This window comes from Dermacentor silvarum, chromosome 11 (genome assembly GCF_013339745.2).
Source record: "Dermacentor silvarum isolate Dsil-2018 chromosome 11, BIME_Dsil_1.4, whole genome shotgun sequence".
Taxonomy (NCBI): Eukaryota; Metazoa; Arthropoda; class Arachnida; order Ixodida; family Ixodidae; genus Dermacentor; species Dermacentor silvarum.
In genome coordinates, this window is record NC_051164.1 from 85,795,417 (window position 1) to 85,812,863 (window position 17,447).

A 17,447-nucleotide genomic window follows, 5' to 3' on the forward strand; every position below is an offset into this window, starting at 1 on the left:
CATGCGTTGTCTTACATTCTTGGCAAAGTTTTTCCTCGGAATTTTGAGAATGAAAGCCCACAAACAAATGTCATTATACAAAACACTGACGGCGCATGCCTTTTATGTTAAATCTTCTCAGACCAAAATATTAACGCGACAGCGTTAAAGGCGCCATGTCGCAGAAAATCCGGAGTCTGGGCGCGCCGCGCCGGCTTTGGTTGCCGAGAAAATCATCCCCAACCACCCCGGCCGGGCAGGCCCTCCGCGTGGCGCAAGAAGTTAGTGAACAAATATGAATTTCTCAAAGTAAAAACTGTGAGAAAAATCGTAAAGTACGACTTAACCACAATCTACAGACATGATAGCGTCGGAATTTCCACAGCTTCTGTTAGAATGATGGGGAAGTATTGTAAATGGAGTTGTTACAATAAAATTGTTTTTATTGCGATAGCGATTATATGGACACTCCAAAGCGGATTTCTGCCGCCGGCGTCGCCGTCGCCGTGAGGTTCCGGATGACGGATGACGTCAATGGCGATGATATCATCGCCTGAAGGGCTGCATAATTAAGCGTCTCTTTCATTCTCTATAATCACCATATGTAGAGAGCAAACGCGACCTCTTCCGTCGCGCGAAAGGCCGTGGATGGACGGGAGGGCAGACGCCCTATAGCTGTGGCACCAAATGCGTAATTATATATATATATATATATATATATATATATATATATAAAAACGTTGCGAGGCGAGAAGGTGGGTAAGATTTCCTACGCTGCTCGACGAGTGTCCCATTCTGATCTCGTCGAAAACCTCCGAGCCGCCCCCAGAGGCACCGGCAACAGTCACCGACGCCGCGCTCGTACGGTGCGAACGCGGGCAAAACGCCGACGGCGTCGACAACAGTTTTGCGCGTTGCTGGTGCTCCTGCATGTCCAAGTTTATACAGCTGATAAAACTACTATCCTTACTCCATATAGCTCTCTACTAATTTGCTATCGCAATTGATGCTTCGCCTTTCGGGTGAAACTGCGGCAATTTTTTTTTCCATCATAATGCTTCTCTCCGAGAGCCACATATAGCACCGTAGTATGCCAGGTTATCCGTCTTAATGTAACCATGTTCATTGAATATTTCATTTGCTAGATATTGTAATTCTGTCTCATCGGCTGTGTTACTTGAAGAGGTGCGCACTACTTGCAAAACAAATTGCAATGTGGTATTAGCTAACCAAATTCCATAAAGTTAATCATGTTAGAGTACATGTCCTTGAATCGGTGCATGTAATGAAGTAACATCATTTTATTAAGAACTCTTGTGGTTAGCACTAGTTTTAGGAATATCTGCGGTGAAATGCATTGATAATCTGGTTGATACTTTTCAACAGCCCATTGACATGCAATCCAACCAGTTCAGTGGAGTTCCAATGCATTTGACCATAGATTGCTATTTTTGCTGAAGTATTGCTCTATTCTTGTCCAGCTTCAATTTCTCAGCGTAAAAATGTGTACTAAAGTTCACTAACCTCACTAATTACAATCCTAACATTATTATTCTAACTTCACTAATTACAAAGCTAACAAGGAGGTTTTGTTCACTCTAATTTTTATTGCAAGCATTGTCCACCTGTTCAAATAATCTAGCTGATGTGGCAAAATTGAAATATTTACCACAGGAGACATTCAAGTCTACTGCTATTAAAATAGGTAATCCTTCATAACCAAGTATGTTTCTCCGATACTTTAATTCTATAGTTTCAAATCAAAAATATGAGTATGGGTATAAACCTGCTCCCATGTTAAACATTCAACTGAAAATTGTACTAGATGGCGGCTCATTAGTAGTTAGAAACAAAAGAAATGTTTCGTGATAATGCCACACCTGTTACATAGCATCAGGACAGCTGACTTGAGTACTGTCTTCTTGCCGTTTATGGTATCGCCAAGTAGAAGCGGCCAGAGAGAGACCGAGGAGTGCATAGTGAAAGCCGAGCCGATTCAAGACGTGCTGCTAGTCGAGCCCTGCCCTTAAATTCCAGAAGATGGCTACTAGAAGCACGGGGGTGAAGGCGGCAAGGAACAGGTGACGAAGGAAGGGTACCATGTTCTATGGGAAAGTGTAGATCAGTGGCCGTCTCTGTAGATCAGTGCGCTTTCGAGATAACTTATTGGACCTGGCTGAGACACTGTTTTCTTGAGCTATAGGCTTTCCGTTTTTTTTTTTATTTTGTCGAGAAAAGTAATCTGCGCTCGTTCATTAATTCATCGCATAAATCGGCGTCAGTACGAGCGTGAAGAATAATATATGCGAAGAACCAGCGATTTCGAGAGAAGTTATTCGACTTGGCCGAAACACTATTTTCTGGTGCTGTTATAGGCTTACCGTTTTTTTTTTTTTTCATTTTAGTCTGTTCAAAAAGTGAGACCTCTACACTATATATGGTTGGCTTTGAAATGGCTATACAAGTGTCCAGTTGACCACAGGCATTGGCCATATTTTATGGAAGTCTGGCTCCAATATTTCCAGTACACTAGGGTATTCGGCCACAATAACATATTCGAAGAAATTTGAATTTCTCGAATTCCATAATTTCTTTCCGCACAATATTACTTTCAAATCAGACAAAAATTCCAATTTTTCATGCTCTCGCACAGTATAAACAAGTGCTTGAAAGAAAGAGTACAGTTGAATTATTTATTGTCATGGCTTTAGAAGCACTGTCAGTTCGAAAGTGTGATGAGTCTATTGTATGCGACGGTGTTTGACAGTGTGGTGTGCTGACACAATAATGCAGGCAAGTGTCTCTTGGGGACTAAAATACGTAACAACCTTTTGCACCCTAGTGCTGATGCGCGTATGTACTAATAAACTTTTTTTTACTTTTCAACAATTATAGATTGTCTATACAAGGTGATGCAAAGCGTTCAGGAAGGTAGATTCCACGTAAACGTTAACAAGGATTTTCATAAAGATCAGGGAGCGGGAGATCATAGAAAGAATGTTATTGTGAAAGCGTGCACTCAGATCCACAGGGCAAGCACCTGTCCAAAGAATCCCGCGCTGTAGACGACCAAGGGCCTGGAGGGCCCGTGTCGGAGGGCGCTTCCTGTCGGCGCCGAAACCCCTCGACCATGTTGTCCACTCGTTCGCTGGACTCGAGCATCGCCTCTAGGGACAGGTTGTCCTACGCCACAAGGTCGACTACGGTGTGCAAGGTAATCATTTATGCGTCATTGTTTTACTTTAGCCTCTTTGATCTCCGAGTACGCGAATCAACTGCTTATGTGCTCCCGTTTGTGCCTATGTGCTTTTAATAACCTGTCCTTTAAAACTAGCAATCTGATCACAGAAATTTAGTAATGCTGTCAATGTATCGGGATGTGAAGACCGCTTGCTATTCAGGGTGAGAACGGTAGGTCCCCATTCGATGACATTTCGGAAAGTATTCCATATCCAATTCGTTTCGCTTCTGACTCTATTCGATTCGTATTTGATGTGCTTTTGAAAGTTAATGCTCGCGCACCCCTGGCGCTACTCAAATACAAGCAAGATCGTGAATGAGAAAGGAAGGTGGGTGTGTTCTGATTGTCCCCAAAATATTCGAGGCGCGCAGCGTGCTCATTCGAAGTTCGTGAAGTGACTGCCTGTGACCTGCTACGCCATTAGCTTTCAGTGGCGCAAGTTTTTATACCCATATATTTTAATAGCGGGCAGCAACGTAGGCTGAGGGTAGTAGTCGGAGGGCTTTTTGAAAGCCGGAAAAAGAAAGTCGATGTAGGAGTACGGCAGAAGGTCACGTTGCTTGCCATGGTGCACCATGTGACCCGTCGATATGATGGATACTGCAATAAGTAGAAAGACAGTGATTGTAATTGTAATTATATGATCACTCCATGTGCATTTATGCCGTCGCCGCGCTACCTCACTCCAGCATTTTGGCAGTGAATTTCCGCGGTCATCGAGTACTATGTGTTCATGTTTGCTTGTGCGCACAAGTGAAATCATGCTTGTTAATTTACTTAGTATGCATATGTTTACAAGTTTATATGGCCTATAAGACTACTATCCTTTGTTCGTATAGATGTCCATTAATTTCCTATCGCAATCTATGCTTCGCCTTTCGGGCGAAAGTGCGACTTTTTTATTGGCACTTCGCCAGGTGCAAACTATGAAAATCCTTAGTACCCATCTAAATATGCATGGCAGCTTGCATCACTGAACTGCAGTTCGCATTTAGTATAAGTTGTAATACTACGCGCATGTATATATACTATTTGCCTTGCATGTGCTACGAGACAAGCCTAAAATTACTCCTATAAAAAAACTTTGCTGCTAGGCAAACCTGACCTGGTAACTAAAAGTTATGATGACATTGAGGAAACATTTCATATTTACACCATGTTCGGTGCATCGAGAGACTGAACGCTCACTATGACTGATCGGATCCAAAGTTCAAGTCGCAAGGCTACTTACAGAAAGACAGTACGTATGTAAGCAAAAAGGGCATTGCTGCAAGTGGTACATAAGAGTTTTGTGCGCTTCCTTGTTTGCACGTCAAGTACGAGAAATCTTGTAACACCATATTAGCCACACTTTACACCATGTTTCGCGCAGAGAGGTTGTTTGCAAATTAAGTTGACCTTTGTCTCTTCAAGCATATAAGTCAAGGAAATTTATCCGTTCTGGTCATTTGGCCTTTGTCATGTAAAACATCACAATGATACCCTGCAATTTTTTGGAAATGTTCACACACTGTGTGTTACGTCAGCATGGTGTTATTACATTCTGGTCTTGCAAATACTATTAAGGCCAAGGACCACGAATAACTTATTATGAATACTTCATCTTTCAAAATTAAAAACCGATGTACATTGGCAGTACCAGGAAGTACCCTTTCTTCGGTATTATTTGCAGTAGGTGCCAATTAAACAAGATGTTCCGGCATTCTACAGTTTTGGGTTTCTATTAAATTTTTTTTTTTGCCAGAGCTGGTTTCCCCACGAGACAACGACCCTTTTTTATGCAACTGAACATTAAGAAGGGAAACATGTAGTTGCGTCTTCGGCAACAAGAACAGATCGATTAACTGACAATTAATTTTTGGGTATTCTCGGTACGAGTGGCATGAATTCAGATAGAAAAGTCTGATGACATGAAGTCTTCCAATAAAACTCCACCAACTGGATTTAATTGCTGTAATCAAAGCCGCAGCCTTGCCTGTGGATGTGATGCAGTCAACTTTCTTTGCCCATTCGCCAGCACAGTTGGCAGTACATTACCGCATTATTCCGATAACGCAGATTACAGATAGGCTACGCGGCCGTATACTTCAGACGGCGATCTACACCGTGTCGTCATGGTGACGATCTCACAGGTGGGTGGGTGTATGGATGGATGGATAGGATGGATGGATGAGGCTGAACCCTTTAAATCGGGCGGTGGCATACGCCACCTAGCCATGACTATTAACATAATTTGTACTTTGTGGTGGGTGAAATTTCACCCCTGCCTTAATTTTATCCACCAATCAGATAACCTCTGTTTGGTTATTTCTACCCGCTTAGTCTATTTTGCCTTCACTGTCCCTAAACCCCAATGCTTTGAAAAAATCAGCCCCGTTGCCTTGCACTGTAGGGTTAAGCCCCTTACAGAAAAGTATGAGGTGTTCAGCCGTTTCCTCTTCTTCTCCACACGCACAGCACAACGTGTTGATACCTTGGTACTTGACTCGGTACATCTTAGTCCGCAATACTTCCGTCCTGGCTTCAAACAACAAAGAGCTTCCCCTAGAATTATCGTAGATATTTTCTTTGGCAATTTCTTGCTTGAAAGTTCGGTATGTGCCCAGTGCTGATTTCGTCTGCATCCCTGTTTTCCACAGACCCCTCTCTGTTTCCTTAACCTTTTTCTTAACCGCTGTTTCCTGGTTTGCACCCCTCCTGCAGTCCAAATATTTGATTGACAGTTTTCTGGTCAGCTTCCTCCATTTTGTATCAACATTCCTCATGTACAAATAACTGAAACTCTCCTTACCCACCGCTTTTCTGCCATCTCTCTCAATCGCTCCTCAAATTCTATCTTGCTGCTGGCTTCCCTGCCCTCGAATGACGTCCATCCCATGTCACCCTGTACCCCCTGATTTGGTGTATTTCCGTGTGCTCCCAGAGCCAGTCTACCTACCCCTCGCTGCTTAACTTCCAACCTTGCTCGAACCTCTGATCTCATGCACAGGACCGCATTGCCGAAAGTCAAACTAGGGACCATCACCCCTTTCCAAATCCCTCTCACCACTTCGTACCTATTGTAATTCCACAGTGCCCTATTTTCATCACAGCTGCATTTCTGCTACCTTTAGCCGTCACATATTTTTCATGTTCCGTTAGGTACTCAGCCCCATTGTTTATCCACACTCCAAGATATTTGTACTTATCCACCACCTCCAGCGTAACCTCCTGTATCCTATGCTCGCTGCCCTGATTATCATTAAATGTCATGACTGCCGATTTTTCTTTACTAAACTTCAAACCTAAGCTATCTCCCTCTTTACCACAGATGTCCATTAATCTCTGCAAGTCTTCCTTGCTGTCAGCCATAAGTACCATAAGAAGCTGTTGAGGATATCCAGGCCACAGCTGGGATGGTCTAGCAATACCACATCTGCATTAATAAATGACAAGTTGCTACGTGAAGGGATATAAACATCGCCGCAGTTGACATGTGTTATTAGCAGCAGGCATGATCAGTAGACAACATTGCGGCCAGACTTGAAATAGAATGCGTAAGGATGTGGCAAGTCCTATAAGAGGTTAGAGTAGTGGTGAACATACGGTGCCATTGAGTGTAAATGAATGTGCAGCTGCGCTGACAGTTTAGACCAGAGCTCGTGGGATTGTCTCGCATGGAGTCACGTTGTATGATGTCTATTGCACAGTGGATAGGCGGGTTGCATAGATTGCCCACAGGTGTAGCACGTCTCGTATAGTGTTACAGGGGCAAGGGGCTCACTTGTGCTATATAACCTTAATGACGATATCAAAGGTTTAGGATACTCATTTGAAACACTAACCAAGAGGTGAAGTTCCTAGTACCAATTTTTATATGGACCCATATGGACCGTTTGCCAGTACTGGCGTATCGGTAATTGGTTGTTTATTGAAGTAAATAAATAAAGGAATGAAGGGCACGCAATTACTGCTGACTGCGCTGTAATGTGGCTGTAAATGTTAGCGCGGTCAATGAATCAATAATCTCAGCTCGACACGAAGGCTTCGATTTTAACTCTGGAGAGCGGCGAGGTGAACAGCCTCCGCTGCTGCACGCTAATGCCAGGCCACAGGTGCCTGTTGCGAGCAACGTAGGCGACACAGTGCTCCAGCCTTGCCGATGGCATTAACAGTCCATTGAACGTAATATATACTGGGTGTTTCAGCGAACAATTTCAAAACTGTTAAAACCTTGCCTGAGGCAGATGGCACAATTCTAGTTCATGAGCTGGTCTACTCGAAGAGGCGGACATTACTTGCACGAAAAATTTAAATGCATAATCGACTAATGAACAAACATTCACTAATTAAGTATTTAACTAATTACCTTAGCGTCCATATTGCAATTCAAAAATTGTAGCCGTGGAGTTCGAAAGGCAGATCCACTCGCAACGAATTCTCAGTATGAGACCAGTTTCGAAATAATAATTCCCGAACTTTGCGGAGAAATGCATTGGCGTTTCTGTTACTCTTGTTCTTCAATGCATAAAACGACGTTTTGTTAGGAAAGTGACTGCAATTACCGGTATGTATTATACGCTGCTTTGCATAAACTTAGTTATCAGGCATGTTTCGTGTGTGCTAATTCGATGGCTACATTTATCGCTCTAGCATCGGAGCAGTGAAATATGTCTTGTCTAGTTACTTTGCTTTCCTGTCGTATAATCATTGGCAAAAATTAGTCCGGAGCTACCTACTTTGGTGTCCCTAATAATCATTGAATTGCTTTGGAACACTTTTCCACCTAGTTTTAATGTGCAGCAAAAAAAACTCATGATTTTCTGGGCTGTATCCCCATTAAAGCAGGCGGGAGCCCATTTGCAGTATAGTATTGCTCAAGCTTGCCATTTGCCGCTATATAATGTGCGCCGCATATTTTCACTAGAGAACGCAAGAATTAAGAATGCATGACTTAGATGAAGTTGAGCTCACGGTTGTTTGCAGTACTGATAGTACTCTAAAAGATAACGGCACAACACTACGCCGAAACACGAGAATAATACAGTTGTGTGCAAACTAGTGTGCCACAGCTGCTGCTTCCAATGTTGCTGTTAGCATTCTTCAGAAGGTTCACCCAGAATGTATGTCAGTCTGTTGGGCTGTTTTTCCGTATGTAAACTTCTACACGCCAACTTGGTGCACTGGGTAGTCCATGGTTTTAATGGGTAGGCTGCTGGGCTGAGTGATCAGGGTTCGAAACCAACCTTCAGACCAATTTGGTTCACTGGGTATGTTATGGTATGTGACGCTCATCAATGAACTTATTTCGCACCAACTTGGGTCTCTGGGGTTATGCATTATGTACCGCCCTTCAGTGAATATTCTTGACAACAACTTGGGTCACTGTGTGTGTGATTGCGTATGCGCCACGTTTCAATGAATGTATTTCAGGCCTGCTTGCGTGATCGGGCTATTCTAGCAGCCTGATTTCTGGTGGCCTGCCCGGCAGATCTGGTGGCCAGCTCTTCTAACAGACCTGGTGGTAAGCTGTTCTAATGACCTGGCATCATGCTGCCAGTGCTGCGCAGTTTGTGGCAAGATCTAGCAGCCTGGCGCTTTGCTGTCCGACTGTGGGATCTGGTATGCAGCTGTTGTAGTGACCTGGAATGTTCCTGCCTGTTAAGCTGGCCTGGTGTCTTGTAGCCTACCCTACGGAGCAGGTGGTCAGCTATTTCAGTGGCCTGGTATGTTGGCGCCCACCCTGCGGACCTAGTGGACACGTGTTCTTGGGACCTGGTGTGTTGAGGCCGCACTAAAGACCTGGTCACCAGATATTCGAGTGGCCTGCTGCCTTGCTGTTCGACCTGGGGACCCCATGGTCAACTGTTCTAGCGATCTGGTATGTTGTTGCCCGCCGTACGAACCTGACCATCCGTTCTAGAGGCCTGGTGTCTTGACCACTCTGTTGGCCTGGTGCTTGGTGACCAGGTCTCTTGCGGCCAAGTGTCTTTCTACCCGCACAAGTGACCTGGTGGTCATCTGTTCTACCGGCCTGGTATCTTGCAATCCATACTACGGGCCTGGTTGCCAGTTCTGGCGGCATGGTGTCTTGATCTCTTGCTGCCCGCCTTGCTGCCCACCTTGCGGACCGAGTGGCCAGCTGTTCTAGCGGCCTGGAGTACTGCTGATAAGAATATCCAGAAGATACGCATGCGTTAAAGAATCAAAGGTGGGAAAAGTTCGTTCCTCTGTATCACAATTTCTCTGAAAACACGGCAAGTTGGACGAGTTGGTATATACATTAACAGCCTGGAAATTAGCGTCCGTGTTGACATTGTTTATTTGTTTGGTTATGGTCATTTCTTTGTATTTAAACGTTGCCTTCACGGCAATAACAAGTGAGTATAGCCAACACCGATATCGAGGCTAGCTTTTGCCTTTGTTACCATTTTGCCATTGTATGTGCATCTGGTTGCAAGCAAGAGCACTTACCTGCTTTCGGGAATAGATTTCCCTTCTGCCGTCATGCCGCTTGAAGACACCATGAAGTGTCTCAACGAATGCTGGCTAGTCGTGTAAGACGTGCTATACTATACTATATGCTATACGAGTTTCTTTGACATTAGTCAATGCACTCGGATAAAATTAGGAACAATCGCATTTCCCTTGCCCAAGCTGCATTGTTAGCGAGACCAGTCTATTGCATAATTTTTCTTCTGCCGGTGCCAGTTTTCGTTATGAACGATATTTGAAACTTGTATTTGTGGACATTATGGACAATCTGTCTTATGCTCACTTGCGTTGGCAGCTTTAGGGGACTCTATTTTCACTTCCCTTGTCACATCATGGTAATAATAATAATAATAATAATAATAATAATAATAAGCGACATGCTGAGCACAACAAGATTACGACAGAATGGCGTTGGCATGACGATGTGATGATGACTATGTCGTCGGTTGCATGGCTGCTTAACTGCTGTGGCAGGAAAAAGTTGCAGCGCGCCGTAGAATGTTTATGGTTGCAACTTTTGAGCGAATGACTTTTTTACCTCTTTCGCCAGTTTTCAAGGATGGTCGATGATCGTCGATGCTCGGACTGGGCAAGGAAAGTACTCGCTCGCTCATTCATTCGTTCGTGCGTTCAATTCATTAGTTCACTTGTTCAATCATTAGTTCGCTCGTCCAGTCATTTGTTGATTGGTTGGTTCAGGCTATTCGCGTACACTGACGATCATCGTCGATGGTTTCTGAGACGTTTCTGAGATGGTTTCTGAGACATATAACTGCTTAAATGCCACAGCACTTCAGCAGTTATGCCAACGACGTCATACTCACCCTCACATAAGCCGTGACATCGCCGATGTTTTGTAATCTCGTGGCATGTCGCGCTCAGCATGTCGATGTCGTCGTCAGATACGTGTCAATGCTCGCTGTGCCATCGTCTTTTCCGAGTCTCATCGTCGTCGCTATTGTGACGTCATCGTCACACGTCTGCGGTGGTGTCGTCATCGCCGTCACGTTAGCGTCAGAGTCAAACTTCGTCGCAGTCGTAACCTTCGTCGCTGCCGTGTCGTCGTTTTGCCGCCGTCGTCCCCGTTACATTATAGCAGTTTTTGTGCTACCGCTGCCCTCTTCATTGTTGTACTTCAGCGCCTATGTCATCCTTCTCACTGTGTTTTCGTCGTTGTGCCTTTGCTTTTTCACTTCGTGTTTCTCTCCCCATATCCACCTCACACGCACGGACACGCACACACAATCACGCACAAATTATTCGCCTTACCCAAACAGTTTGAATCATCTACAGGAACACGGCGCGGAGCTTCACCTTAGGGTGCGTGATAGGTAGGCATATAAATCCGCACAGTAGAGGATAGCGTATCCAACATGTGAAAAGTATATTTGGATCAGCTTTGATATGCGCAATGCATGGGTCGCGTAAATGCGTAAGTATATGCATATATTAAATCGAAGCTTTTTTTTGTGAACCCTCCCGGGTTTGTTGCTGTTGGGTCGGCCTACTCGTCGGTGGATATATATTGACTAAACTCGTCGGTGGAGTCAATTTTTACAGCTTGTGTCAGAATGGTGTGAAATTATTGGAAATGGTGCTGTTACTCGTACACTAAACATATTTAAAATTTTCAATCATGCTCCTGTTCAGAGAGCCACATATAGCACCCTTGTATGCCAGGCTATCTGTTTTATTGTAAACGTGTTCATTAAAGATCTGCCCTGGTAGATATTGCAATTCTGTCCCATCGGCTATGTTACATGAAGAGGTGCACACTTGTTGTAAACCAAATTGCAGAAATGTGTTCCATAACGAAAGCCATTATAAAGTTAATTAATCACGTTAAGTACATGTCCTTAATGTCGAACTGAATTGATGTATGTAGTGAAGTAACATTAGTAAGAATTCCTGTCGTTTGCACTAGCTTTAAGAAATACCTGGGGTGAAATGCATTGAAAATCTGGTTGATACTTGTAAGCAGTCCATTTTCTGCAGTGTTTAAAGTGCGAACTTGTGTGCGGCTGTCAACCCGAGATACTGCCGCACGTCCTGTGTCATTGCATGACTCAGAGGCAAGCATACAGGAACTACCACAGCCAGGTCGTTAACCGAGTGAAAGCCGCGGCCTCCACCAAGTTCAGTCACCCACGAGAATCGGCCTCTGGGTACGACTAACTTCAGTCCCGATCTTGTAATTTGCAGGGGCGAGGAGGCGATCATTGTGGTCGTGACCTGCCCGTTCGACAAAAGGCCCGCAGCCCTGACCGCGGCTCGCCAGGTGAAGAAAAGAGAAGTACCAGCCTTTCCGGGAGGACCTGCTGCGAAAATTCCAGAAAGTGTCCGTGGCGACGATTGTCGTTGGAGCGATTGGATCCTGGGAACCCAGGAAAGACCGCGTGATGCACCGCTTCTGCAGCAGGAAGTATCTGCGGCTCTTGAAAAACCTCGCAGTCAGTGAGACCATCGCAGCCTGTCGGGTTCTCGCAATGTCTACGCAGTGCACATTACCGCCAAGTGAATAAACTTACCTAGGCAGTCACACACTACACTGACACACACTTTTATGCCAGCCCAAAAGCTTCAAACAATATTCAACAAGCATCTTCATGCCTGCTGAAAAACGACTTCTTGAGCAGGTGCACCAAAACTCAACTGACTTGTGTCATTTATTAGGTCTTTTAAAGAGAAAGTGTTCTCTTTAACACTTTCTCTTTGGCAAAGTTTACCAAACTTTGCAAGCCGGGCAAAGTTCGGTAAACTATGCCCGGCTTGCATAGTTTACCAAACTATGCAAGCCGGGCTTCGCCGTCGCCAGCAATTTGACTTTTATTTGACCGCAGCTGCCCCATAGCCTTGGCAACGCATCACGTCGTCGTCGTCGGCAAGGGGCGTCTGACCACGCCGCGAGTATCGCACGGCGGCATATACTGAAATTCTAGAAGGCACAGCGCCTTAGCAACCGCGGTTGAACGACATTGGCGGCAACGCTGCCGACGACGCTCGATGCCCTTTGCAACCGCTGTGAGAATACGCCGCGCCACCTAAAGCCTTTTACGCTAACCTACACTAACCTAGCCTAACCTAAGCTAACCTAACCTTAACCTAACCTATCGTTGGAGCCACGCAAAGGCAATAATCCTCACGGTGTGTCATCAGAGCGTCGCCGACGGCGTTTCAGCCAATGGCGTTCAACCGCGGTTGCTATTAAGGCACTGTGCCTTCTAGATTTTCAATATACGCCGGTCGGCGAGCTGCTTTACTGGAGAGAGTCCGGAATGCCAAGCGCGCGAAGGATAGCGTCCGAGACTGAGGAAGAGCGAGCCGTTCGGCTCTCAAAACGCTTGGACTTGTCGGCTTATAAATTATACCTGGCTTAACGATGCGTGCATACATAAGTATAATAATTACACCCTAACCAAAGGTTAACTATGTGAAACCATGACTTAACAAGGCTAAACCAAGCTTTCGCTTTGCATATACAGGGTTAGCTGAGCTGAGTCGCAGCCTTTTTTTTTTTAATTCCAGCAAGCATATTTTTATAAATGTAGGTTCTTACTCTTGTGCCTGGGACCTCTTTGGGTCCCATGTGTGACAAGGGTAGTTCAAGGCCGCGTTACAGGTACCGCAGCACACCACGCCATTGCCATTGCGCTTGGACCCTTTCTGGACTATCACCATGATCGGCCCACATTTTTGTTAACGCACAACAAAAATGCACGGAACCCTAGCCACACTCTGCTTAGCTGTAAGAACATGACTTCGGGCTCCGTTTGCGAGTTCCCTGCGCCGCTCACGAATGCATAATTTGGCTAAGATATTCATAAAGGCGTATGACTGTTCGCGTACTGTTTTTTAGTTTTTTCACCAAGCCACTAAGGTGGTTCAGGACCCTTTTAACCATGTAATGCACCTTTCTAACATTGCGCCGTTGTAGTCTTCGAAATATTAGTTTGTTTACTTGAAACCGAAATAGCAATATTACACTGCAGCCTAGAGTCAGTGACTGGATTCCTAAGCTATTCACAACTTACTATAAACGTGGACAAATACTGTGAGTTTTATTTGATGTAGAACTGTCTTTGGGCATTACAGGGTTAAATAGTCTCCAATACGGTTGTCAGTGTTGTTGGATGCTTTGAACTGGAAACTCTGCAAAGTAACTGGAAACAGCAGCAATCAGCGGTTTCATAAAAGCGCAACGAAGCCTGAAGCTGGACGTGACTTCTGCATTTTTCAAAATGCATCTTGTAGACGCACGAAAGGTAGAGTCCAATAAATATATCTGGATGGCTTATGACGCGTCTCACAACTTGATTGTGTAGCCTGGAGAGGTACACGTGCCATTAACATTTTACATAGGCTAAGGAGGAGGAGGAGAGAAAGAAGGCACGGATGTTAACCAGAAATGCGTCTGGTTGAGGAATGAAGAGCCACTCGACGATAGCACGTTCGTGCTGTTGCGTAGTTTGGTCGCACACTTTAGTACTTCCTGGAAACTGTTCTGCATATTTTACTTCTAGAATTGAGATCTCCTTTTGTCGTGGAGCTAAAGCCGTGTGCCTGTACAGACGTTCTTTTGCGAGTCGCCGCTAAGTTCTGATACTGTTCACTTCCCTGACAGCGTTATTTCAGATGTGCGTGTTGACGATATACTTCCGACTCCCGGCAAATATATTGTCTATGAATTGTATAAACGATCAAATCGATATTTTTCCTGGCGATTTCCCTTGCGTGTGTTCTTTGACACGCCCAGCGGACGGCATTGTCTCGTGTAAGAGCGTTTATCAGCTTCGAAATAAATTTGCTGTTAACGCTGTGCCTGTCCCACGTCGTTTTCCTCATGACTAGTGTCATAACACGGGCGATTCCTCATCCCTTACCAGAGAGGGGTCCAGGCAATTCTTCAAATGGATATGGGGTCCAATAGCGGTGAGGTCCGGGTGATATAGACGTACATTGGGGAGTTAACCTAGCGAGGTATGTCATTGTGCCCGATGGGTCGGCAGTCTGCAGACTTGCTGAGCGCTTGCGCCATGCGTCAATGTACACGTTGCCAAAAGCAACAGGTATCCACACTCTTACGATACCCGGGGGATAGCGAGGCGAAATCCAGCGGATAGCGAGGGGGCCAGGGCCCATCTCTATTTAATAGAGGTGACGAATCGCCCGGCACCATCTCTATTCGAAAGACGCAAATGCCCTCGCCCATCTGTAATAGAGGTAGGGAATCACCCCGCCTCATCTGTAATAGAGACGCAGAAACGCCCGGGCCTATCAGTATTTAAAACAGCTGACGAATCGCCCGGAACCATCTCTATTGGAGATGCGCAAACGCCCAGGCCCAACTCTATACAATAGAGGTGAGGAATTGCCCGCGCTCATCTGTATTACAGATGCAGGAACCGCAGGGACCATCTCTGTTTATTAGAGGTGACGAATCGCCTCTGATCTCTATTAAACAGAGGTGAGGAAATCTGGCTATTAGACATGCCCAAACGCCCGTGACCATCTCTATTTAATAGAGAGAAGGAATTCCTCATGCCTTGTAGAGAAGCGTGCAGACAATTCTAATGGATATGGGGTCTTATAGTGGTGAGGTCCGGGCGATATAGACATACATTGGCGAGTTAACCTAGCGAGGGATGCGATTGGGCCCGTTGTGTCGACAGTCTGCGGACTTGTTCCGCCATGTGTAGATATACACGTTGCAAAAGCAACAGGTATCCACCCTCTTAGGATACCCGGGGGATAGCGAGAGGAAATAATGTGCACAAAGGCACAAAACTTCCTCTTATCCACCACATTCCGGCGGCCGAGCGTACAGCCGGGTCCCTGAAAAGCCCGGAGCGACCTGGGTCCCACTATTAATTTATCCGCGAATTAACGATGTCATTAATCCATTAATCCCCTAATTATCTGCCAATTAACGATTCCGATACTAGGATACAGGTCTTCGCGTCGCATCCATCTCGACCCTTCATCAACGACAGTTCGAGCCTCAGCACCCGCATCGCTGTAATTTTTTTTTTCAGCGATACAGGTACCGCGATTCGAACCACCGTCCTTCCGGGTACGAGCTGAACGCTCTACCCACTCGGCTACCGGAACGGCACAGCAACCGCCGTGTATTTGTCGACCAGTAGCTTCGCCAGCTCGGCTGTTATCGCCGACGCACATGCTCTATTGCCGCGCCTAACGCCGCCAGTTAGCATGACGTCATAGATCAAATCCTATACATAACGTGACCTGCCCAGCTCTATTTTATCCTCCTAATGTCAATCTCCACTTAACAGAGGTGAGGAATCACCCGTAACACGTAAGCCATACCTATTTAATAGAGGTACGAATCGCCCACCCCATCTCTATTCAAGACCAATGCCCCGCCCATATCTTTATTAGAGGTGACAAATCGCCCTGGCCCATATCTATTCGAAAGACGCAATGCCGTCGCCCATCTCTATTCGAGGTGACGAATCACCCTGGCCATCTCTATAAACGAGAAACGCCGGCCATCTATTAAAGGCTGACGAATCGTCGGACCATCTCTATTAGAGATGCGCAAACGCCCAACTCACATCTAAATAGAGGTAGAATCCCCGGGACCATCGCTATTACACATGCGCAAACACCCAGGACCATCTCTATTTAATAGAGGTAAGGAATCGCCCAGGCTTAGCTCTATTAGAGGTGAGGAATTGCCCTGGCCTACCTCTTCTTATTAGAGGTGAGGAATCGGCCGGGCTCATCTCTATTCAGAATGTGCAAACGCCTGGGCCCATCTCTATTTAATAGAGGTAAGGAATCGCCCGCGCCTCTCTCTATTAGAGATGCGCAAACTTCAGGGCCCATCTATATTTAATAGAGCTGACGAATTGCCCGGTAACATCTCTATTAGAGATGCGCAGACGCCCAGCCCTATCTCTATTTATTACAGATGACGAATCGCCATGGCCAATCTCTATTTCATACCACTGACGAATCGCCAGGGCCCATCTCTATTAGAGATGTAGAAACGAATCTGCTACTTCTATTTATTAGAGGTGAAGGATCACCCAGCACCATCTGTATTCAAAATGCGCAAACCGGATCAATCCTTATTTAATTGAGGAAAGTAATGACCAGGGTCATCTCTATTAGAGATGCGGAAACGCCCGTGCCCATCTCTATTTAATAGACGTTACGAATCGCCGAGCACCATCTTTATTCAAAATGCGCAAACGCCCGGGCCCATCTGTATTTAATAGAGGTTTGAAATTGCCCGGCCCACCTATATTTCATAGAGCTGACGAATCGCCCGGAACCATCTTTATTTAATAGAAGCATGGAATCACCCCGGCCCAACTCTAATAAAGATGCAGAAATGCCCGACCCATTTCTATTTATTAGAGGTGAATGATCGCCCGGGCTTATCTCTAATGGAGATGCAGAAAGCCCCGGCCCATTTCTATTTATTAGAGGTGAGGAACCGCCCGGGCTCATCCCTGCTAGAGATGTGCAGAACGCCCGTTCTCATCTCAATTTAATAGAGGTTACGAATCGCCCAGCACCATCTCTCTTCAAAATGCGGAAAAACCCGGGCCCATCTGTATTTAATACAGGTAGAGAATAGCCCGGACCTATGTCTATTACCCATATCTTTATTAGAGATCAGGGATCGAAAATGCCGAGGCCTTCTGTATTACAGATGCAGAAATGCCAGGGCGCGAGCGATTCCTCATGTCTTGTCTATATGCGGTCTAATAGTGATAAGGTC

The 17,447-nt window shown here is 45.5% G+C and overlaps 1 long non-coding RNA gene across 1 annotated transcript; it reads left to right on the plus strand.

The window, feature by feature from the left end:
* Positions 1-2,927: 2,927 nt before the first annotated feature.
* Positions 2,928-14,471, plus strand: LOC125941504 (uncharacterized). Its single transcript, XR_007464385.1, has 3 exons — positions 2,928-3,193; positions 11,897-12,385; positions 12,472-14,471. It is a non-coding gene; the product is annotated as an uncharacterized LOC125941504 (long non-coding RNA).
* Positions 14,472-17,447: the final 2,976 nt, after the last annotated feature.